General features: G+C 41.0%; 1 pseudogene; it reads right to left on the bottom strand.

The window, feature by feature from the left end:
- LOC127217880 (sodium- and chloride-dependent transporter XTRP3B-like) overlaps positions 1–23,714 on the bottom strand; it is a 127,322-nt pseudogene that overhangs the window by 79,222 nt on the left and 24,386 nt on the right.

Here is a 23,714-nt window from a genome sequence, read left to right as displayed (position 1 = left end):
ATCAAGACAAAAATTTCACACAGTCCCTAAGGCAGAACACCAACTGATTCCTGAGTATTGTTCTGCTACTATAGTTCTCAGGTCTCATGTACTCAAAAATCAATAACAAAATTCCAACTTTTAGCCACAGATGATGAATCAAGCCTCTGTTCTCAAAAATCGGAAAGCAGAGATTTGTCAGCTCACCAGGACTACAATCTGAGTTCTAGAAAAGAAATGGTTATATAGAGAAATGCTGAAAAAAAAAAAGACAGAAAGACTTTCAACTATTAAGACATCTCCCAGGCCATTTCTGGTTATTTTTTTTTTTTTAATTTCATATATTTGACTTCTGCTGGAAAGGAAGCCATGTCCCTAAATTTATCACTCTATCTTTCTCTAATTTCCTCTATTAATGTGACTATCAGTACAACAGAATGATTGGCTACCTTATTTGAAAGTTGGCTTGATCCTGTGTAATGCTTTGGTTATGTATCACCAATTGTAAATGCTCTAAACCCAGTGACAGAGAGCTTGCCCTTTCCTGACATACTCTGACTATAAGTTGAAATCCTCGTAAAAGTTCTTTTGCACTGGCAGGTGGTACTCAGATTTCACTGATTTTAATCATGTGCATGGCGAAACCACATGCAGAATCTAAAAACTGATAATTCCAGGATCCATGGAGAAAAATAATTACAGCTCTTGCATTAACACAGCAATGTATGAAAGAGAGTGAACTAGAAGCATAACCCTAACACCAGTTGGATTTGGCTAAGGAGAAGGAGCTGTGGGAAGAAGGGAAACTGTGGTCAGAACACTTTGTATGAAATCAATCCTGAAGGATCTAAAGAAAGAACTGATTAAGCATTCCCACCATACCCCCTTCCCCAAAAACAAAATTAAATTAAAAACTGTGGGGTTGTGTCACACATCATTAATCTCAGGCCTTGTGAGGCAGAGCTGAGCTATTTTCTGTGTGCTTGAAGCCAGTCTGGTCTCAAAAGTGAGTTCCAGGACAGTCTACAAAGATGCATAGTATACATTTTGCCAAACTATGAAAATCAACAGAAAAATGAAGTAAAATAAAATACAAGGGAGCAGAACTCTCTGACTCTAAGTGATTCCTTTCTTTATATCCAACCACAATCAGCTAGCAATGGCCCTGTGATGACCCAGGTGAGGATATATAGGGTATTGAGTTTAGGCAAAGTGGGCTCCAGCTGTATGCTTATGAAAAGCCATTATCAATACTTGGTAGACTTTCCAGTGAATGCAGCATCTCTCAGTCCTACCTGAATGGCCCAGGTTCAGCAAAGAGAAATATAATCCCACAATTCCAAAGCAAGCCATATCCAAGTTAGACTTTCCATTGATTTACCCTCACGAGAGTAGAGGGAGAGAGGCAATTAATTTGTAAAAGGAAGGCAGCAGGAGCCACAAGTTTGATGAGGATGTTGATGAATAACAACAACTTTGGTCCCCTAAAAACAAGTACAATATATACTAAAATGGTTCATTCATATGCCTCAGCGACAAAACCTTACCCACTGAGATGATGTAAAATGGAAAGCTATCATTCAAGAATGTTTGTCTTCCTGACAGACAACACGCTTTCTGGAAGATCAACTCTCACAGATATCTTGTGGCACGTGTTGGAAGGAGGTAAAGGAGCCATGGAGAGTAAGAGAGAGCAAGGGAGTACAATGCTAAAATTCATAAGGCCAGCACAGTTGTTTGAGAGAATCCAGCAATGATGGGCCACATGCCGGCTGCCCTGCCTACTTTGGTTTTCATTTCCACGTCTTTGCTTGAGTTACCTCAACAAGATACCAAGATGGACACAATCATATGATGTACTTTTCAAGGTCCTGTTTGTTCTTTGTGTTTCCCAGTGGCAAAGTAAAATCAAATTTCACTTGAAGAATTGTAGGAAGCTCTTATATTGGGAAAGCACAGCCTTATATGAAAAGGAAAACACCGCCCAGGTTTAGATTCCTATGGAGAGTGAAGGGAAAGAAAAATAAAACAAGAGAGAAGAAATGTGAGTTTACAGACAAAGGAAAAGGGAAAAAAGGAGAACACACTATGTTCTGTTCCTGACATTGGCCGTCAATACCATCAACACTAGGGAGGCAAACATAAATTGATCTGTTTGAATTCCAAGCCTGCTTTATTACAGAGAGTGTTCAAGGACATTCTCCCACGAAAAGACTAAATGTTTGTCTCAAAAATAATCAGAATAATAATAATGATGATAATAGTAATAATAAGTAGAAATGAAATGCTTCTGGATTGATTTTATGCATGAGTATTCTGTCTGCCTTTTCACCAGAAGAGGGCACTACATGCCACCAAGTGACCTCTGCAATTTATAGACAGTCTATGCTCCTGGGCCCTATTTTTTAATAAGTGTGTGTGTTTGTGAATGTGTGAGTGTGTGTTTGTGTGTTTGTGTGTGTGTGTGTGTGTGTGTGTGTGTGCGTGCATGTGTCTGTGTGTGTGTAAATTGGTAGAAGACTGGGCATTTGTATGATACAGCAGGAGACAACGGGATGGGGTGTGGAGGCAGAATGCCTACAAAGCCTGTTTGCTTGTGGGACTGGCAATACAAGCTCCATGCCAACCAGGTCTCTGATTTTACTTATGAAATAAAGAAAGGTGGAAAAGAAAGACTCACTTAGGAATCAGAACCTGTGTTTCTTCACATACTAACTCAAGTTCAAACAAGCAGCACTACTTGTTTGTTCTGTGTAAGCATACACCTCTAGACTAGTTCAGCTTTCCTGCAATCCGTGAAGTTTCATCTGATCCCCAGGCCAAGTTCCCTTCGATCTTCTTCATTTATTTTTGATTTACACCTGTATGAAGGCCAGGTTAATTATTTTAACTCTAGTTATTTTTGATTGTGTAGGGAGGTCGGAGGATCTGGATTTCCAGGAGTGCGTAGACATAAAGTCAAAGGGGTAAGTAATTGAAAAATTAAATTGCTAGATAGCAAGACTTGAAAGGCGAAATTACTGGGCAGTGGCCATGAGAATTTTATCAACAGCATTCAGGAAGCTGTTTGGGTTTGAGTTCAATGGAGCCTCAGGTCAGTAAAAGCTGCATAGTGAAGCCTCATGATGAAAGAGCAAAAGAAAATTAGAAGAAGAAGAAGTAAAAGAGAAGAAGATGACGAGAAAGATAAAGAACAAAAAGAAGTAGAAGGGGTAGAAGAAGAAGGAAAATAAGAAGTTGATGTGGTAGAAGAAAGAAAGCAAGGAAGAAAGAAGAAAACCCAGTATGGAGCAGGAAATATCCCCACATGCCTGTAATGTAACCACTCTGGTGGCAGGAGGATCTATGAGTTCATGGCCAGCCTGGTCTACAGACTGAGTCCTGGGAGAGTCAAAGCAACACAGAAAAATCATGTCTTGAAAAATTGAAAACTATCTTTTTGCACTAAATCTAACTACAAATCTGAACATATTCATGCTCAAACTGAGTAGGCCCGTTGGCAGGGAGGCACATGATATGCACACACACACACACACACACACACACACACACACACACACACACACTCAATGATAAAGCCAAAAATAAACAAATGAAAATAGTTCAGTGAAAATCTAGAGAGTGACAAGAGGACTAACAGGATTTCAATGATTTTAAAATTCACAATGTATCCATAATTACAAGTACAAGAGAATTAGGGCCAAGCTTTGCAGAGAGAAAGGTCCACTTTGCTCTTTGACAGGGCTGGACTTTCATGCATGGCTTGGCCAATCTCTGCTGTATAGTGAGAACAACAACATTAGTAGAGGTAAACTAATTTGAAGTAGCTCAATGCTTTCATATCTGTTCTCAGAAGGAAGACCTGCACCATGTAGTGGAGCACAGATAAAGGGACACGAACTGTCTTAAAAAATCAAGTGAAAACATAAAGTACACAAAACAAAGTTTATTTTTCCTCATAAAACTGAAAATAACTGAATTCCTATCAGCAATGAGGCTTTCCCTCCTCAACCAATGTTTGACTGGAAAGCATGGCACATGCATATCTGAGTATTCCAGTGGAGATTGGAGCACAGTGTTTCTGAGGCAGAGGCAGAGGCAGAGAGTCAGGTTGATTTCTGACTTTCACTTCTTCCTGGCCTACAAAATGACTTTCAAGACAGCTCTCAAGGTACAAAGACAAAACCAGTTTCAAGAAGAAATGAAAGAAAGAAGGAAGGAATGGAGAGACAGTGGAGGGAATGTATATATGGAGACAGTTAATACAAAAACAAACAAAAACAAAAAACAAAAACAATCAAACATCAAGACATAAAAGGTCACACAGTCCCTAAGGCAAAACACCAACTGATTCCTGAGTATTGTTCTGCTACTATTGTTCTCAGGTCTCATGTACTCAAAAAGAAGTTACAAAATTCCACCTTTAGCCACAGATGATGAATCAAGCCTCTGTTCTCAAAAATCTAAAAGTTTCGATTTTGCAGCTCACCAGGACTTCAGTATGAGTACTAGAAAAGAAGTGGGTATACAGAGAAATGTTGCAATAAAAATAAAATGATAGAAAGTCTGTCCTCTACTAAGCCATTTCCCGGGCCCTTTTTAATTTCTTTTTTTTTTTTTTTTTTTTTTTTTTTAAGTTTCGTATATTTGAGTTCTGCTGCAAATGAAGCCCTGTGCCTAACTTTATCACTCCATCTTTCTCTACTTTCCTCTATTAATATCACTATCAGTTCAACAGAATAATTGGCTCCCTTATTTGAAAGTAGGCTTGATCCTGCGTAATGCTTTGGTTATGTAGCACCAATTGTAAACTCCAGTGTAAGAGAGCTTGCCCTTTCTTGACATACTCTGGCTATAAGTTGAAATCCTTATAAAAGTTCTTCTGCACTAGCAGGTGGTACTCAGATGTTAATCATGGGCATGGCTAAACAACATGAATAATCTAAAAACGGATAATTACAGGATCCATGGAGAAAAGTAATTACAGCTGATGCACTAACAGAGCAATGTGTGAAAGAGAGAGAACAAGAAGCCTAACCCTAACCCGAGGTGGATTTGGCTGAGGGGAAGGAGTTGTGGGAAGAAGGGAAATTGTGGTCAGAACACTTTGTATGAAATCAAACCTGAAGGATCTAAAGAAAGAACTGATTAAGCATTCCCACCATACCCCCTTCCCCAAAACCCAAAATAAAATAAAAACTGCGGGGTTGTGTCACACATCATTAATCCCAGCCCTTGGACGGCAAAGCCAAGCTATTTTCTGTGTGCTTGAAATTATTCTGGTCTCAAGGGTGGGTTCCAGGCAGTCTGCAAAGATGCATAGAATCCATTTGGCCAAACAATCAAAATAAACAATAAAATGAAATGAAATAAAATAAAATAAAAAGACAAGGGAGCAGAAATCACTGACTATAAGGGATTCATATCTTTATATCCAACCACACTCAGCTAGCAATGGCACTGTGCTGACCAAGGGGAGTGTATATAGAGTATTGAGTTTAGGCAAAGTGGGCTACAGCTGTATGCTCATGAAAAGCCCTTATCAATACTTGGTAGACATTCCAGTGAATACAGCATCTCTCAGTCCTCCGTGAATGGCCCAGGTTCAGCAAAGAGGAATATAATCCCACACTTCCAAAGCAAACCATATCCAAGTTAGACTTTCCATTGATTTACCCTAAGAAGAGGAGAGGAGAGGCATTAATTTGTAAAAGGAAGGCAGCACGAGCCACAAGTATGATGAGGATGTTGATGAAAAACAACAACTCAGGTCCCCTAAAAACAAGTACAATATATACTAAAATGTTTCACTCACATTCCTCAGATATAACACCTTACCCACTGAGATGATGTTACTTGGATATCTATCATTCAAGAATGTTTGTCTTCCTGACAGACAACACACTTTCTGGAAGATAAACTCTCACAGATATCTTGTGGCACATGTTGGAAGGAGGTAAAGGAGCCATGGAGAGTAGGAGGGAGCAAGGCAGTATAATCCTAAAATTCACAAGGCCAGCACACCTGTTTGAGAAATTCCAGCAATGATAGGCCACATGCCAGCTGTCCTGCCTACTTTGGTTTTCATTTCCAGGTCTTTGCCTTAGTTAACTCAACAAGATGGACGCAATCATATGATGTACTTTTCAAGGTCCTTTTTTTTCTTTGTATTTCTTATTGACAACGTAAGACCAATTTTCACCTGAAAAATTGTAAGGAGGCTCTCATATTGAGAAAGCACAGTCTTCCATGAAAAGGAAACACCACCCAGGTTTAGATTCCTATGGAGAGTGAGGGGAATGAAAAAGAAAATAAGAGAAAAGAAATGGGATTTTACAGTCAAAGGAAAAGGGAAAAAGGAGAACAAGCTATGTTCTGTTGGTGACATTGGCCTTCAATCCCATGAGCAGTAGGGAGGCAAACAAAAATTGATCTGTTTCAATTCCAACCCTGCTTTATTACTGAGAGTGTTCTCGGACAGTCTCCAAAGGAAAGAGGATATGTTTGTCTCAAAACTAATCAGAATAATGATATTTTGGATAATAGAAATAATAATTTAAAAATGAAATGTATTGATTTTATGCACAAGCATTCTGTCTACAGGTATGCCCTTTCACCAGAAGAGGGCACTACATGCCACCAAGTGACCTCTGGAATTTATAGATAGTCTATGCTCCTGAGCCCTATTTAATATTTGGATGTTCCTGTGTGTGTGAGTGAGTGTGAGTGAGTGTGTGAGTAAGTGTGTGAGTGTGTGTGTGTGTGTGTGTGTGTAAATTGGTAGAAGACTGGTCACTTGTATGATACAGCAGCAGACAATGGGATGGGGTGTGGAGTCAGAATGCATACAAAGCCTGTGTGCCTGTGGGATCGGTAATACAATCTCCATGCCAACCAGTTCTCTGATTTTACTTATGAAATATAGAAAGTTGGACAAAGAAAGACTCACTTTGGAATCAGAATCTGTGTTTCTTCACATGCTAACCCAAGTTCAAACAAGTACCACAACTTGTTTGTTCTGTGTAAGCATACACTACTAGACGAGTTCAGCTTTCCAGCAATTCATGAAGTTTCATCTGATCCCCAGGCCAAGTTCCCTTTGATCTTCTTCATTTATTTTTGACTTTTCCGTGTATGAAGGTCAGTTTAATTATTTTAACTCTAGTTATTTTTGATTGTGTAGGGAGGTCAGTGGATCTGGATTTCCAGGAGTGGGCAGACATAAAGACAAAGGGGTAAGTAATTAAAAATTTAAATTGCAATATGGAATGACTTGAAAGGCGAAATGACTGGGCAATGGCCATGAGAGCTTATATCAACAGCACTCAGGAATCTGTGAGTTTGAGTTCAAGGGAGCCTCAGGTCAGTAAAAGCTGCAGAGAGAAGCCCCATCATGAAAGTGCAATAGATTATAGAAGGAGAAGAAGTAAAAGAAGAAGAAGATGAAAAGAAAGATAAAGAACAAAAAGAAGTTGAAGATGGAGAAGAAGAAGGAAAGGAAGAAGTTGAAGTGGTAGAAGAAAGAAAGCAATGTGAAAGGAAGAAGGAAGAAACCCAGTGTGGAGCAGGAAATATCCCCACATGCCTGTAATGTAACCACTCTTGTGTAGGAGGACATATGAGTTCATGGCCAGCATGGTCTACAGACTCAGTGCTGGGACAGAAAAAGCTACACAGAAAAATCGTGTCTTGGAAAATTAACAACTATCTTTTTGCACTAAATCTAACTATAAATCTGAATATTTTAATTCTTAAACTGAGTATGCCCTGTGTCAGGGAGGCAGATGAGATGCACACACACATACACACACACACTAAATGATAAAGCCCAAAACAAACAAATGACAATAGTTCAGTGAAAATCTAGAGAGTGACAAGAGGACTAACAGGATTTCAATGATTTTAAAATTCACAATGTATCCATGATTACAAGTACAAGAGCATTAGGGCCAAGCTTTGTTAGGCCCTGCAGCAAGAAAGGTCCCCTTTACTCTGTGACAGGTCTTGACTTTCATGCATGGCTTGCCCTGTCTCTTCTGTATAGAGGTAAACTAATTTGAAGTAGCTCAATGCTTTCATATCTGTTCTCAGAAAGAAGACCTGCACCATGTAGTGGAGCACAGACATGACTTAAAATAAAAAGAAAAAAAAAAGTGAAAATATAAAGTAAACAAAACAAAGTTTATTTTTCTCATAAACCTGAAATTAACTGAATTCCTATCAGTAATGCAGGCTTTCCCTCCTCGACCAATGTTTAACTGGAAAGCATGGCACATGCATATCTGATTATTCCAGTGGAGATTCGTGCTCAGTGTTTCTGGGGCAGAGGCAGAGAGTCATGTTGATTTCTGACTTTCACTTTTGCCTGGCCATAAAATAATGAGCCTTAGTTGGTACCACATTTTATACACACACAAACACACTCACACACACACTCACCCACAAACACACACACACACGAAAAACAAGGATGGAAAGAAAGGACATCACAGGCCATATGTACAACCCTGAGTTTAAGAAATTAGAGGAGGAAAACAAAGCTTTTATGATTTCAAGTTAGGGAAAGCTTTTCATTTTTGTTATTTTATTTATTTATTTTATTAGACAGCACAAATCTCTGTCCCTGAAGCAAAGCCCAACCTTCCTTCTTCACTGGGTAATGGGCCAGCTCTTTGGAGGTGTCATGCAACATTCCTCTATTCATGGAAAGTGAGGTAAATATTCTTTGTCCTATTTCCCCCTTCAACTTAATAATCCATAAGCAAACATCCTAAGCACTCAAAGCAAAAAATTTTTCCCATGTACCCATAATAAGAGAATATTTACTACTTTACCCTTTGTCACACAACTGGAGTGTTGGGGGGGGGGGAGGTAGGTGTGCCCATATCACAATGGTCCAGCAAAAAAAAGCAGGTTGGATAATGGGGAAAAATATTCTACATCCAACTGAGGCAAACCAATTTTGGATATGCAGCTACAAAGAACAGCAGTATCCCAGCAAAGACCCTGTCTCATGCTTCCAAACTCAGGCAGGCTGATCATTCTTTGCCTATATCTGCCAATGGTAAGAGCCTGTTTACCACCTGAAGCTGCTGAAAACTCACTTAAGATTCCCAGGTGGGTAACCTTTGTGCTGGAGGTTCAGGACTGGAAAAAACGGAAGTCTCCTGTAACTTCAAGTATAGTTACTGTACTGGGAATGCAAGCCTGGGGCTCAGGAATGTTTAAGACTTCAAGAGCTCTGCTGGACATTGGTGTCACAGGCTTTACTCCCAGCACTATGGAGGCAAAGGCAGGCAGATCTCTGCAAGTTCATGGCCAGCCTAGTCTTCTTACCTAGAGCCAGGATAGGATCCACAGCTACCCAGATAAACCCGAGGTCAAAAAGACAAAATAAATAAATACATAAATAAATGAATAAATAAATAAATAAAAGAAAATTAATAAAATTATTCCAGCAGGAAGACCTTGACCCACAGCCCTCAGCTAAGGACTCTTGGCATTTTCTTTCACACACACACCCAACAACATAGTACACCAGGGACATGGGGAGCCTAAGCAATGTGTGTGTGTGTGTGTGTGTGTGTGTGTGTGTGTGTATGCAGGGGTCATTTTTTTTCCAGCACCCGTGCTGTAACTAGGAGAGTTCTTGGCAAACAGTTGCCAACACACATCAAAGATTTCCTACTTAGATACTTGCTCTGCTAGCTCACTCACAGGCTCCATTGGAATTTCAGGCTATCCCCATTTCAAATTCAAAAGCAGGCTTGGTATCTCTTCCTTCCATGCTGGAAAATTTCAGGACTAGCTCAAGTTTTGCCTGTGTGCCTCAACAGCTCAGGAAAGAAAAAAGATGAGTAAACCTTCCCTACCCAAGACAGCCTACTTCTAGGTGCTTACATTAAGCAGTGCTAGGTCAAGAGCCCAGCATGGGGCAATGAAGCAATCTACAGGGGGGAAGGGCCAGGGGAGAGCCATCCCTCCCATTCTTCCTTCTCAGGATGATTCTTGGTTCCTGGGACTCCAAAGTCTCTTGGTTTTGGAGTTGTGACTTACCCCTCTACCCTAATTATCACATGGATAGCCAAATTAGATCAATCACTTTGCACAGACAGAATCCCTACTTTCCATATTCCTGGTGGAGGTGGAAGCTGTCTGGGCTTCTCACCAAGGTTATCCTGGTTGGAGAGGGTTCCTTCACTTGAGGAGAGAGTGCTGCCACAGTCTGGACACTTCCAAGTCCCCCTCCACAACTTTGAGTCTGGTATATGTCCCTATGTAGAGGTCTTCTTGAATTACACATGGGAGACACCAAGAAAAGTAACAGGTGCAGGGAAAGGGAAAGCAGAAAGCAATAGCCATATTCCTTTGGAATAGGGGTGGGCCTAAGGTTGTCAGCCTTCACTCCCTTGACTATTTGATAGGGTACAAATCAAGGGATCTTACCTTTTCCCTTATTGGTACTGTTTAGATGTCCTCATCCCTTGCAGGCACACAGAACAACACCACCACCTTTCTAACATTTCTCCTCACCACACCTTCCAGGAACAGGAAAGCGTCATCTCAGCAGATCCTGCTTTGCAGTGGGGAATCCTGCTCTATAAACAGTTGGGTTTTACTTTCAGCTTGTTGTTGAAAGAGGCCTAGGCCTGTGAGGTTTATTCTGAGAGACACCTGGGAGCAGGAGCCACAGACATGTTCCCCACAGCTGTTTTGATTTATGCTCTAACACAGAAAGGGCTCAAGATAGTCTAATTTTAAGTCAAAGTACCAAGGAGCAACTACAGCAGGTCTGGTATGGCTCACATCAACTTGTCTCTGTGACAGCCTGCTTGCTCCTACTAAGGTGGGAGTGTGGGCACTTTCTCAGCACTGCCTAGCAACCTTTCCATCACTTCTTGAAACCTCAACAATGTTACCCAAGCAAAAGAGCTCTGCAATCTTTTTGTCATGAAAACAACAAAACAACAACATAAAATAATGAGCCTTAGTTGGTACCACATTTTATACACACACACACACACACACACACACACACACACACACACACACACACACACACGAAAAACAAGAATGGAAAGAAAGGACATCACAGGCCATATGTACAACCCTGAGTTTAAGAAATTAGAGGAGGTAAACAAAGCTTTTATGATTTCAAGTTAGGGAAAGCTTTTCATTTTTGTTATTTTATTTATTTATTTCATTAGACAGCACAAATCTCTGTCCCTGAAGCAAAGCCCAACCTTCCTTCTTCACTGGGTAATGGGGCAGCTCTTTGGAGGTGTCATGCAACATTCCTCTATTCATGGAAAGTGAGGTAAATATTCTTTGTCCTATTTCCCCCTTCAACTTAATAATCCATAAGCAAACATCCTAAGCACTGAAAGCAAAAAAATTTTCCCATGTACCCATAATAAGGGAATATTTACTTCTTTACCCTTTGTCACACAACTGGAGTGTTGGGTGGGAGGGAGGTAGGTGTGCCCATATCACAATGGTCCAGCAAAAAAAGCAGGTTGGATAATGGGGAAAAATATTCTACATCCAACTGAGGCAAACCAATTTTGGATATGCCAGCTCTAAAGAACAGCAGTATCCCAGCAAAGACCCTGTCTCAAGCTTCCAATCTTTGCATAAATATAGGACTGTTGCATGACACCTCCAAAGAGCTGGCCCATTACCCAGTGAAGAAGGAAGGTTGGGCTTTGCTTCAGGGACAGAGATTTGTGCTGTCTAATAAAATAAATGTTTACCTCCTGATCCTGAGCTGCTGAAAACTCACTTAAGCTCCCTGGTGGGTAACCTTAGTGCAGGAGATTCAGGACTGGAAAAACCGGAAGTCTCCTGTATCTTCAAGGATAGCCATTTTAGTGAAGCTCCAGCCAGCGACAGGATTTAACCTTCTATATGTGAGGCACTGCGATTTGTCCCCACATTACAAACCAAAAGCAAAAACGAATATATGCAGCTTTGACCTAAGTTTAAAATTCAAGCCTTCAGAATTATGACATATGCTATCAAAAATAATTTGCTATCAAAAGTAAAATATAAAGTGTTTGTTATTATCATCTTCAATTTGACAGCTAAATGTTTATTTGTTCTTACATTTGTATATGTGTGAAATAAATATTTATTCATTTGTTTATATCTTGTAAATCTAACTATATGGAATGTTTTACTCTCTGAAATGTGTAATAATATTTGATAAAACCATTACTATTTGTGATTTCCATTTTGATAAACCAAACTAAATGAGATTCCTATAGATCCTTACATTTTAAATGCTTGCATTTTTAATACATTTGATTGTAAAAGTTTGCTATTTTTTGCCCTCTGCTTACACATAAGTGCCTGTGTTCTAAGCTTTACCATTAGAAATGTAAAACATGATTTATCTCTGCAAGCAAGTGTTTGAGGATGAAAGCAAGTCTTTCCATCTTAGTGAGCTAAACTGCCATCAAAAATCAAACCAGACAAAGAAACAACAACTGTTCAGTATTTCCTGAAGGAAAATCGTAAAGAAAGGTATTGGAATGGCCCTGGCATCTTTCATACTGTCATCCTGTCAATCAGTGAAGGCATGTCTTGCCACAGAATCACCTATTTTAGAAAGTAAATAATGAAAACAATCAGAGCTGGAGGGCTGACTCATCAGTTAAAAACACTTTTTGATCTTGCAGAGAACCCAGGTTCAATTTCCAGCACTTACTTGATGGCTCACAACCATCTGTAACTCTAGGCCCAAGGGATCTAACACCTTCTTCTGACTTTCACAAGCACCAGACACTTGTGTGGTGCTAAGATATACATGTTTATTCACATCTGCCCTTGTGAGCATGTGTACGTGTGTGTGTGTGTGTGTGTGTGTGTGTGGGCGCGTGTGTGTCTGTTTGAGTGTGTATGGACCTTCCACTGTCTTTCTCTGTCTTTTGAGGCAGGCTCTATCACCTGACTATCAGGCCAGCACTGGGATTATAGGCCTTGCTACTCTGCCAGTGTAAAGGGTGCAGCAGAATGGGACACAGGTTTTCATACTTGCACAGTAAGCACTTTATCAGCTGAGCTACCTCTCCATCCCCATCCTTTGTAATTTTTAAATGTAGCAATAAACTCATTATGAAGCCAACAATCAATTTGTTAAATAGAAGTTTATGAGCGCTGAAAAACAAATATGATCACTTGGAGCCAGTGTGGACTTTGCTAGCAAGAAATTATGCCTGGTAACATAGGCCTGCTGTCCTTTCAATTTGACATGTTGAAGAAGGAGGAGCACAAGTTCAAGGCCCTCAAGGGCTACAGAGTGAGTTCAAGTCCAGTCTGAGCAATTTAGCAAGACTCTTTCTCCAAATAAAATGTGGTAGAGCATTTTGCCTACATGTACAAGGCCCTGGGTTCACGCTCCAATACTGAAAGAAGGAAATAAGGGTAAAGAGATAAAGGGACTGGGGGCGATGACTCAGCAGTTAAAAGTGCTTGCAGCTTTTTCAGAGGACTCAAATCTGCCCAGCACCCACGCTGGGTCACCCACAGTTGCCTGTAGCGCCAGCTCTATGCCATCTAGTCACCTATTCCGACCTTGGCAGGTACCTCCACAAGCAGACACACATGCATGCATATAAGTAACAATGCTATCTTTGGAGACTGGAGAGATAACTCAGCTATTCAAAGCACTTATTTTTGCAGGAGACAAAGGTTCAGGTACCAGCATCCATGAGGCGGGTTACAACAAGCTATAAGTCCAATTCCAGAAGATTTGTTGCTCTCTTCTGGCCTACACAGGCACCTGCTTGTACACAGTACACATGTATACAATAAAGTAAATAAATACTTAAAGTGGGGTTAAGAAATTGAGGCATATATTAAATTTGTGGGTCGTTTGGTTTGGTTTGGTCTGGTTACGTTTTGGAAACAAGGTCTTTCTGTGTAGCCCCGGCTGTCCTAGAACTCACTCTGTATCCCAGACTGGCCTTGAACTCAGAGATCCTCTGCCTACCTCTGCCTCACAAATGCTGAGATTAAAGGCATGGGAATTTTTTTAATGCATATTTATTCTCTGTGAATGTGTGTGGGTTGTGCATGCCAAGGTGTTTATGTGGAAGTCAGAGGACAATTTGTGAGTTGGTTCTCTCCACATGATTCCAAGGATCTAACTCAGGTCATCAGACATGGCAGCTGAATGGGAAAAAACAAGATAAATAAACAAATAGATAGGAAGGAAGGGAGGGAGGGAGGGAGGGAGGTGGGAGGGAGGGAAGGAAGTGTTTTTGGCACCAGATGAATAAAATGGGTGCAGTAAAGAAACCAAAATAGCTTTTCCATGAGTAAAGGGTAAAGTTTATTCCAAATACCAAGGCTGTCTCTTGGAAAGTGGTGGCTGGGGGGGTTGACTGGATTAATGGATGTGATTTCTAGTGCTATGAAAACATCACTGAAGAATGCTTTAGCTGGTTCAGGGTCTGAGTGCAGGTGGCGTATATAGGGATTCCTACAGGAGGCAGGTATTCAGGTAGGTTAAGTTACCAGAAAAGCAGCCAAAACTCTGTCCTACTGGAACTCTTAGACACTTGCAGAAACAATTCTTAACACTTCTACTGAAGTGTGACAAATCCGAGATATTGTGTTCATACTCCTGTAAATGAGGGTCAGGTTCTCCCTCTAGTCAGGTTGCATGTAGTTAGTCAGGGAGCCACAAGGGGAGATGAAGAGATTCTAAATGGTTTAATTTTTAGTTTTAGTTTAGGTGTTTGGGGATTAGTAGCAGAGGTTTTACAGTGTGGTATATATACTAAAATCCACTATATCAGACATTTCACAGGTTTGATGTGTGAATTCTGTTTCAACATCCAGGTATAAAAGGGGTGGTATGTTAAAGCAACCAGTAAACTTCTCCCACAGTACACCCCATTCAGCCTCCATCTCTTGTGTATTACACTTTTTTGTCTGAGCACAGTGACTGATAGTCGTTTTTTTTTTTTTTTTTTTTTTTTTTTAAAGAATAAAATAAAGAAAAATGCCAGCAACTAGAAGGTTAGCAGGACAGCCTATATTCTTTACTCTTGGAAACTGTACTGAAGCCACGGGGAAATTTTTTTTTTTAATCTCCACCCTTTTCTATTTATTACAGATTTTACCTTCGATGAGCCCTTCTGTGGTCAGCCCTTGCCTCTAAACATCAGCAAGCATTCCCATGAATACTTCTTTCCCCTTACATTGCACTAATCCCAGCTCTTAATGATTCTTGAGCTGTCACCTTCTTCCTGTGTAGCCTCTCCTCTCCTGGACTGCTTTCTTAGTGGCTTGAAGAGTCCAAAGCAAGAGAGCAGCAGCCATTGCATTATCTGGGGTCACTAGGAACCAGAAACACTGCTTTCCACACTGATTGAGAGACGAGTAGACTCAGATATCCAGAATGACCAACAAGCCTTGCTAGGCTGTTCTGGAAAGATGTCATGTTCCAGGTAATGGGAGAAGACTCTCCTGTAGGAAGGGAATGTGACTCCAGAGTTCAGGGGAATTTGGAAAACCAAGGTCTACCCAGATGGTTTTCGTTCCTTCCCAACTAGAGCACCAGTTCAGACAAGGACTTCTAGGCATGGCATTTGAGAATTTGGTCTCCTTTATAACCTTTATAGTCCCTGGACCTGATTTTGAGCAATTTTGCTGCCTGTGCACTGGATGCATCTAAATGTTTCTGGGACATCTGAGATAACAGTGGCTAAACAGAATCTGCCTTCTCTTCATCCCATTTGTGTGTGTGTGTGTGTGTGTGGTGTGGTGTGTTTTGGGTTGTAGTTTGTGGGGGGCAATTCAAGACAGGGTTTTTTTTCTTGCTCTATAGACCAGGCTGGCCTTAAACTCTGCCTCCTGAGTGCTGAGGAGATTAGAGGCATGTACAACCACTGCCTGACTTTATCCCAATTTTTAAATTGTGAGTGCTGGGTGCCCAGAGTTCTTTTCTAGGGATGTTTCTGGGTCAGCTTTGCTATTTGGACTTGTCACAAATCCTGGAGATTTGGTTTAAGTACTTGGGAGTACAGGGGCGGATCCCTGGAAGGACAAAGGCAAAGGATGAGGGGTGGGAAAGAAGAATGTTAGCACTGGGGAACACCTTGCTTGGTCCCACTGGGGAGTGAGGATACTGGGAATGTACCCTCTTTATGGGGATGAGGATTGTGCCTGGATTGCTAAACCTAGGCATTAATTGGACCTGGGCCAAACAAAAACAAACATTCCTGGACTAGGTCTTTGCAATTCAATGTCAAGCCCATTTATTGCACATGGCTTTTTTTTTTTTTTTTGTTGTTGTCGTCGTTAATTGCAGGGTTTTTCTGAGTGTCACTGACTGCCCTGTACCTCACTTTGTAGACTCAGCTGGCCTCAAACTCACAGAGATCCTCTGGCCTCTGCCTCCTGAGTGCTGGGACTAAAGGTGTGCACCACCACTGACTGTATTTAGGTTTTATTTATTTTTTAAAGACAGGGTCTTGCTATAATTGGTAGTCTGGCCTTGAAATCTTGATCTTAGTGCCTTCATTTCCTGGGTGCTTTTCTTTATGTTTTTTTTTTGTTTGTTTGTTTGTTTTAGAGTTTGTTCATAGTACTTCTCTTAGCAATGGCAGTTCCAGGGTGGGTAGGGGAGTGGCTTTTACAGAAAAGTGTTAATGTTGCTAATCTCAGACTTGTCAGGCTGCCTTCTGATTCTCTCAGAACACAGGAAGTATGTGAAGCCATCTAAAGCTATCTCCCACTGACACCCTTCTCCATTTGCACTTGCAAAATACAAAACTACTTGCTAGGGGAGGGGGTCTAGGCTTGACTTCCCAATAGTAGAGTATCTCACAATTCTTGTTGCTGGTACCCTGCCTGTTTTGATGAGCCATTGTACTTTTTGGTTTGTGGGAAGAAGACCCGAGAAGCTGGCACCTTTGGCTTCCTCTCTATTGTTACTGATGTAAGTAATAAAGTGCCTGAATCTAAAAAGAGCTCACCATATATATGTATGTATGTATGTATGTATGTATGTATATATATATGTGTGTGTGTGTGTGTGTGTGTGTATGTGTGTGTATGTATGTCTTCGTGTGCTGCAGTGTACCTAAAAACCTCTCAGGAATCAAGGACTATAACCTGTAACTTCTGTCAAAGCAACTCACAGCCAGCCTTCTGCCGCCTGCACTTTGAGAGGTGTGCAGCCTCACCCAAGTTTGTGTGCCCTTCAGGAGGCAAGGAAGGCAAAATGCTTAACAGCAGTCATCTAAAATACAAAAAAACAAAAATTTTGCTCTCAGGCTCAGTGTGTCTTGTCTTCCCAGGGTCTATAGCCATTCTGTTGCACCTGAGGTTCCTGCTGATTCCCTTTCCTTCTCCCTTGGGGCTACCCCATAAGTAATGACACCATATCCTTGCTTCAGCCTGCCTCTCCCTGGGTTATTATTTCAGTTATGACACTTTCTCCATATATATATATATATATATATATATATATATATATATATATATTGCTGGGCCTTGTCAGGTGACACGGTATTGAGCAGTTTTACAATATTCGCAATAAAACTGGTCTGGAATTTTCCTTCCTTGGTAAACATCTGTTACTTGAAAGCTGCCAATAATGTTTCTGAGCCCATAAACTAACTTGAAAAAAAAAAAAAAGCTTGAGCTCTGATAATATTCAGCAAAACCCTTGAATACTTCAACCAGTGGTTATAATTGCAAACAGTGATCTGAAGTAATCCATTTTAAGAAAGGACAGTAGAGAGAAAAGGGTGGGTGTGGTGTTTGTGAATAATGAACAAACTGTCTCTCTCAGGACAGCTCCCATCAATGTAGTCAAGCCTAAATCTCTTCTTTAGACTAAATGGGGAATTGTAGTGAGATATCCACCCTGCCTGCACCTGTTGCCCATTGGGGGTGGGGGCAGGTGTGGACATGACCTTCAGGGAGTGGGAGGGCTGGGGCTCGGATGCTGGAACCCAGCTAGTGTTCTTACTTCCTGGTTGGAGACAGAGCATCCTGAGGCATCCTTGAAACTGGAACCTGTGGCGGCGATCATCTGTTTCTGGTGTAAGTTATTTCTCCCCAAATAAACATCCATCAACATCAGCCTGTCACTTCCCAGATCCTTATTTACCACGATTTACCACCCAGCAGAGGTTGCATGACTGGGCTTTCTGCTGTTTGTGCTGGGTCTCTGTAGAGCAATGGGGGAGTGTCCTAGAGGTTTACAGTATGAATTCAGTTGTCTGTGTTGTCTTGTAAAGTTCCTTTTAGTAAGCCACTCTCTAATGCTGTTTTGGTTTTATATTTTCATTTTTCTTGTGCTTGATAGCCTTACCCATATTTTTGGACTACAAAATAACAATTTAGGCTTATTCTTTAGATGATTATATATTATCCTAAGTTTTTAATTGCTTTGTTTTCTCAGATCTTTTAGGTAATGCATATCCATTATAAGGAAATATCTGATGAGTTCTGGCAAATGTGAATCCCCACATAACTACTACAACAATTGGGAAATAGGATATCTATTTCTCAATGCCCCTGCTATAACTCTCCCAGATCTTGAGTCCTTAGCAACCAGTGGTCTGCTTTTTCTTTTGATAGCTCAATGTGCTTTTTTTTTTAGAATTCATATGATAATATCATAAGTTATTTGTTAAACGTGGCTTCTTTCAATCAATAAAGTATATTTAATATTTAAGATCTGCCTGCATCTGAGTGGATGCCATTAATATACCTTGTTTGTTGTTGGGAAGTATCCAGTGTGCGGTCTATCATAGCTTGTTTATCCAACCAAATCTCAAGAGTATTTCCAACAATATTTAGTAAACTTCATACATAAAAACATTTTTTTTTAAATTTGCTTGAGTGCCTGCTGTGTGTCATTTGAGAGCCAGCATGAACAAAGTAATGTGTGCCTTCATGGAGCTGAAAAGGGGATCTAAAATACAAATCATAGTAGCTAAATTACACAATTATATGCATTAGTTCCTATGGCTCCTCTAACAAATTGCACAGTCGATGGCTTAAGGTAACAGAAATTTGATCTTACATACAGAAGCCAGAATCCCTAAGTCAAGATCTGGTAAGTTGGGTCATGCTGTGTTCTGCGAGATGTGCCCCAAGGGCCTCTCCTGGTGGTTGCTGGGGACCCATTTGTTCAGTGACTTAAAAACCACATCGCTTGGAGCGTTGTGCTACCCTCACATCTCCTTCTTTTCTGTGTTTTCTTTTCTAAGGACACTTATAATTGGATTTAGTGTCCATACTAATCCAGAATGGTCTCATCTTGAGACTCTCAGTTACATCCGGAAAAAAAAAAAAAAAAAAAAAAATTTAGGTTCTAGGTGGACACATTTTAGGGTTTACTACAGAAATTCCTGCCAAGTGTTAAACAGTGGTAACAGAGCAGCAGAATAATTAGAGGTGGAGTGCTGGAAGACTGTAGATGTAACTTCAGTAAAGTGGTCAGAACAAGCCAGTGATGAACGAGGCGGGACAAAAGCAGTGGGCAATGCTGTCTGAAGTCAAGAGAACCCCACATCGCAGGCACTGCTCAGGAGGGGCACTCACTCGGGAAAGGGCAGGGAAGGGTATGCCTGTGAAACAGCTGTAAGTACTCAAGGAGCATTGATTAGGGACAGGGTCTCACTGGGTAGCCCTGGCTGTCTGGGAACCTGCTTTGTTGACCAGGTAGACCTAAATTCACAGATATCCATTTGCCTCTGTCTCCCAAGAGCTGGGATTTATTTTATATGTATGAGTGTTTTTTTAAAGATTTTATTTATTATGTATAAAGTTTTCTGGCATGTATTCTTTCATGCTAAAAGTAGGCACCAAATCTCATCATAGATTGTTGTGAGCCACCATGTGGTTGTTGAGAATTGAACTCAGGGCCTCTGGAAGAGCAGTCAGTGCTCTTAATTTCTGAGCCATTTCTCTGGTCTCATGTATGAGTGTTTTGCCTGCATGTTTTTGTGTACCCCATGTATACCTGGTGGTTTGGGGGGACCAAAAGAGGGTGTTGAATCCTCGAACTGAAGTTACAGATGGGCTGTGACCTGCCATGTATGTGCTGGAAACAGAACCCACGTCCTCTGCAAGAGTAAAAAGTGCCCTTAACTACTGAGCCACGAGGACCGGATTTTATATTTAAGGACATGGAAAGCTTTTGCAAGGTGGATAACCTTCGAATAATGAAAAATTGACAATAACATTAAAAGTCGTTTGAGAGTAAGGTGATACAAGTAAGAAGTAGCAGGTTACACTAGAAGTGTTCAGGTGGGAAGAATGTCTGAGACTCAGCAGACTGCAGAGTACACACACCACAGGATAGGGTTCAGAGATCCTGCCTCAGGATTCCTCCAGAGCCCAGATGAAGAAACACCCATTATTTGTGCCCACAGAGCCCCTGTCTCTTTCCCACATACTTTCTCCAAAAGCACTCTCCTGACTAATAGCACTGTGGTTCATCTGGGCTGTCAGTTTTTGTCATAGTTTGTAACTATAATGGGATTATTCACCCTATATATTCCACTAAGTCCTGCTCCATCCACCCCTGGAGTGAGATTTCTGAGGATTCATTTCTGTTTTACAGAGAGAAATAATTTGCTTGTTCTCGTGGTTATATAACATTGTCTTATGTGAACAGCCTATCATTTAATCATCTGCTTTACTACTGATGCACATTTGGAGTTTTCCAGTTTGGGGTAGAACAAAGAATTATATAAACAAAGTGTGGTGTCGTGTGGATATTCAGCAGTAATGGATACTGCTCAGAGTCTCTCCAAGTTGCCAACACTGTAGAAGAGCTTGGTTCTGTGTATGTTTTGGAGGTAAAACAGCCTATCCACCGTGTCTCACAGAAGAGAACTAGGGTTAACTCCAAGTGTTTGCAGCTGGGCCACTGCTAGGTAAGGCTCGGTATCAGCTGGACCAGAAGCAGGGATTTGGGAGTGTAGGTGAAAAGAAGAGAAAGGTGGGAATTTTGTTCTATATAATCCTGAGATGTCAAATGAGGTATCAAAAAAGGAGTAAACATTCAAGTCCCAACATCAACAGCTTGGTCTGGATTAGAAACAAAGCAATATGAGCATCCATGGAGGGAATTTAAGCCATGGCAGAGGCAGTCTCACCAAGGGAGTGAGTAGAGATGACAACACAGGATGCCCTGTCACCATGAAATCTGGGATACGGGAGAAGCAGCAAATACAAAACAGTAGAAGCCTCTAAGGCTACAGGGAAACCTCAAGCATCCTTAGAGGCCTGCTCATGAAGCCCATCTGGAAGGAGAGATTTGTCCAGGCAACACAGGTCCAGAGGAAGACTGACAAGGTGCCATGTCAGTTAGGCATGTGCACAGGGCATTGCTTGAGACCATGCTAGCTTTGGTATCTTCCCTCCCCCCTCCCCCAGTGAGAATTGGCCTGAGTAATTAGAGGAAGTATAAGAGAAATAGGGCTGCCACTAGGTACACATGAGAATGTGCTCTAAGCAAGGACATGAACGCAGTAAGGGAGCTCGCCATGGGATGTCTGAAAAGAGGACACAGCAGTGTAGACATGAAGTATCGATGGAACAGCAGGTGGCATGCTGTGCCTGGAACTGTGAGCAGGGAAAATAGTGGGAAAGTTGGCCAGGGAAGCAATGAAGGGCCAGGTCACATAGCCTCTCAGAGGTCACTGCAAGTGCTTTTGTCCATTGTGCCAAAACGGGGAAGCTCCTCAGAAGTTTAGGGCCCAAGGGTGACATATTTTGTCTTAAATCGATAAGCTTCAACATCATGATTAGTAGTGATGTGTCACATGCTTCCACTTTAATCTCCAGAGTACAGTGAGTTCTCCTGTTGCCCCTAAGTCATATCAGCATTGTGCTGGAGGTCTAAACCAGAGCAGAAGGCTAGAAAACAAAATGGCCAGCATTCATAGATGGTATGGCTTAGAGATGACAGGATTGTGCATGTTAAAGACAGCACTGCAGGGTTATAAAAGGAGAGCCTGGCACTGCTAGAGCCTACCATACCACTTGGTGGAAGTTTCCATCTGTAGGAAAACTACAGTTTGATTTGAGTGGCCTTTACAGCACCAGTTGACACACTGATGGAAGCCCACAATCATCACAGAGGATGTAAGTTTTCTCTGTGACTGACAGATCAAACTCACAAAAGATTCAGTGAGTGGAGCAACACATTGGACCCAGTAAATGTAGCATGCACACCCTCTTTGCTCGGTATCCCATCTTCTTAAGCACAGCATTGGTGTGCTATCATGGAAATCAAAGCCTAATGGCTGGTTCTAAAACAGTCTAGTTTTATAAAATCCCCAAATGCTATGTCCAGAGTAGTGAAAATGTACAGGTTATAGCTACATATAGCATGTCTGACAAGTAGAGAAAGTAAAACATGAAAAAGATGTTATAAAATTCAGATCTACATAAATCAATGGTATGTGGGAAGGTATAGTAGTATCTTGCCTTGTTCCTGTGACCAAATACTTGACATACCAAAACGAAAGCAACAACAGAAAAACACTTAAGGGAAATAGGGCTTATTTTGGATATATAGTATGTCTTGGTAGGAAAAGCCTGGTAGCAGGAGTGTGAATCCTTTCCATTGCCTCTGTAGTCAGGAAGCAAGTGAGGCCAGAGCATAAAACTTCAAAGCCTGACCCTAGTGGTCCTCTTCCTCCAGCAAGACTCCACCTCCTAGGGGTTCAACAATGTGCCAAAACAGACTACTGAGGAGCAAACTGCCCATCACACAAGTCTATGGTGGCAGTTTACATTCAAACCACAGCAGAATAAAAATCCTGAAAAAAAAAAGGTAATAAAATTCTAAAATCTGTATTTTAAAAAGTTGGATTATATAATCTGGGGGGGGGGAGGACTGTGTAAAGTTGAAGTAGATAGGGTATATCCTTGAACCCTGAAGGCTTTGTATTTTGTTGCCTGTGTGTTAATTATGTAAACATTTGCTTTGTTAAGTTATTCAACTTAATGTGACTTTTCAGAGGTTGTGACATGCCACAAGGAAAAATACTGCATAAATGAAAACAAAACAATAGACATCAATAAAAAATAAGAAACTGTATATGTTATATATTAAGAAATGGAAACAAAAATCAGAAGAGAAACTGTGGAAGAGTATCGTTCCTTGTAATACTGCAGGAAATATGTTTAACAAATTGCTCCTAGATAGTTCTTGAGCTATTTCCAGGCAATGTGGCATCTCAGCAAGCAGGGGAAAGTTTTGGACTCCTTGAATGCATGAGAAGAAATCTGTGTGGCATGTATAACAAAACTATCTTCAATGTAATTCAGAGTGATGGTGCACACTTATAATCCTAGCACTCCAAGGAGAGGCAGGATATGCAATCTCTCTCTCTCACTTTCTCTGTCTCTCTCTCTATCTCTCTCTCCCTCCTTTCCTTCCCCTCCCTCCCCACTTACTTGATGATCTGAATTTATTTTGCAGAGGAAATTTTAAAAGTAGAAAAATCAGAAGTTGACAGTAAATGGTGGCAGTGATGGTATTGGGAGATTGGAAAATGGAGGAGTGGTACAGAAGGGAAAAGTTCAATGATATACATAAAGGTTAATAAAATGATTGATGCAGATGGTGGTGTACACCTTTAATCCCAGCACAGAGAGGCAAGCAGAAGGCCAGCCTGGTCTACAGAGTGAGTTCCAGGACAGCCAAGGCTTATACAGAGAAACCCTGTCTCTAAAAACCGAAAATA

The sequence above is a fragment of the Phodopus roborovskii genome, unplaced genomic scaffold (assembly GCF_943737965.1).
Source record: "Phodopus roborovskii unplaced genomic scaffold, PHOROB, whole genome shotgun sequence".
NCBI lineage: Eukaryota > Metazoa > Chordata > Mammalia > Rodentia > Cricetidae > Phodopus > Phodopus roborovskii.
This window is presented reverse-complemented; position numbering and strand designations above follow the sequence as displayed.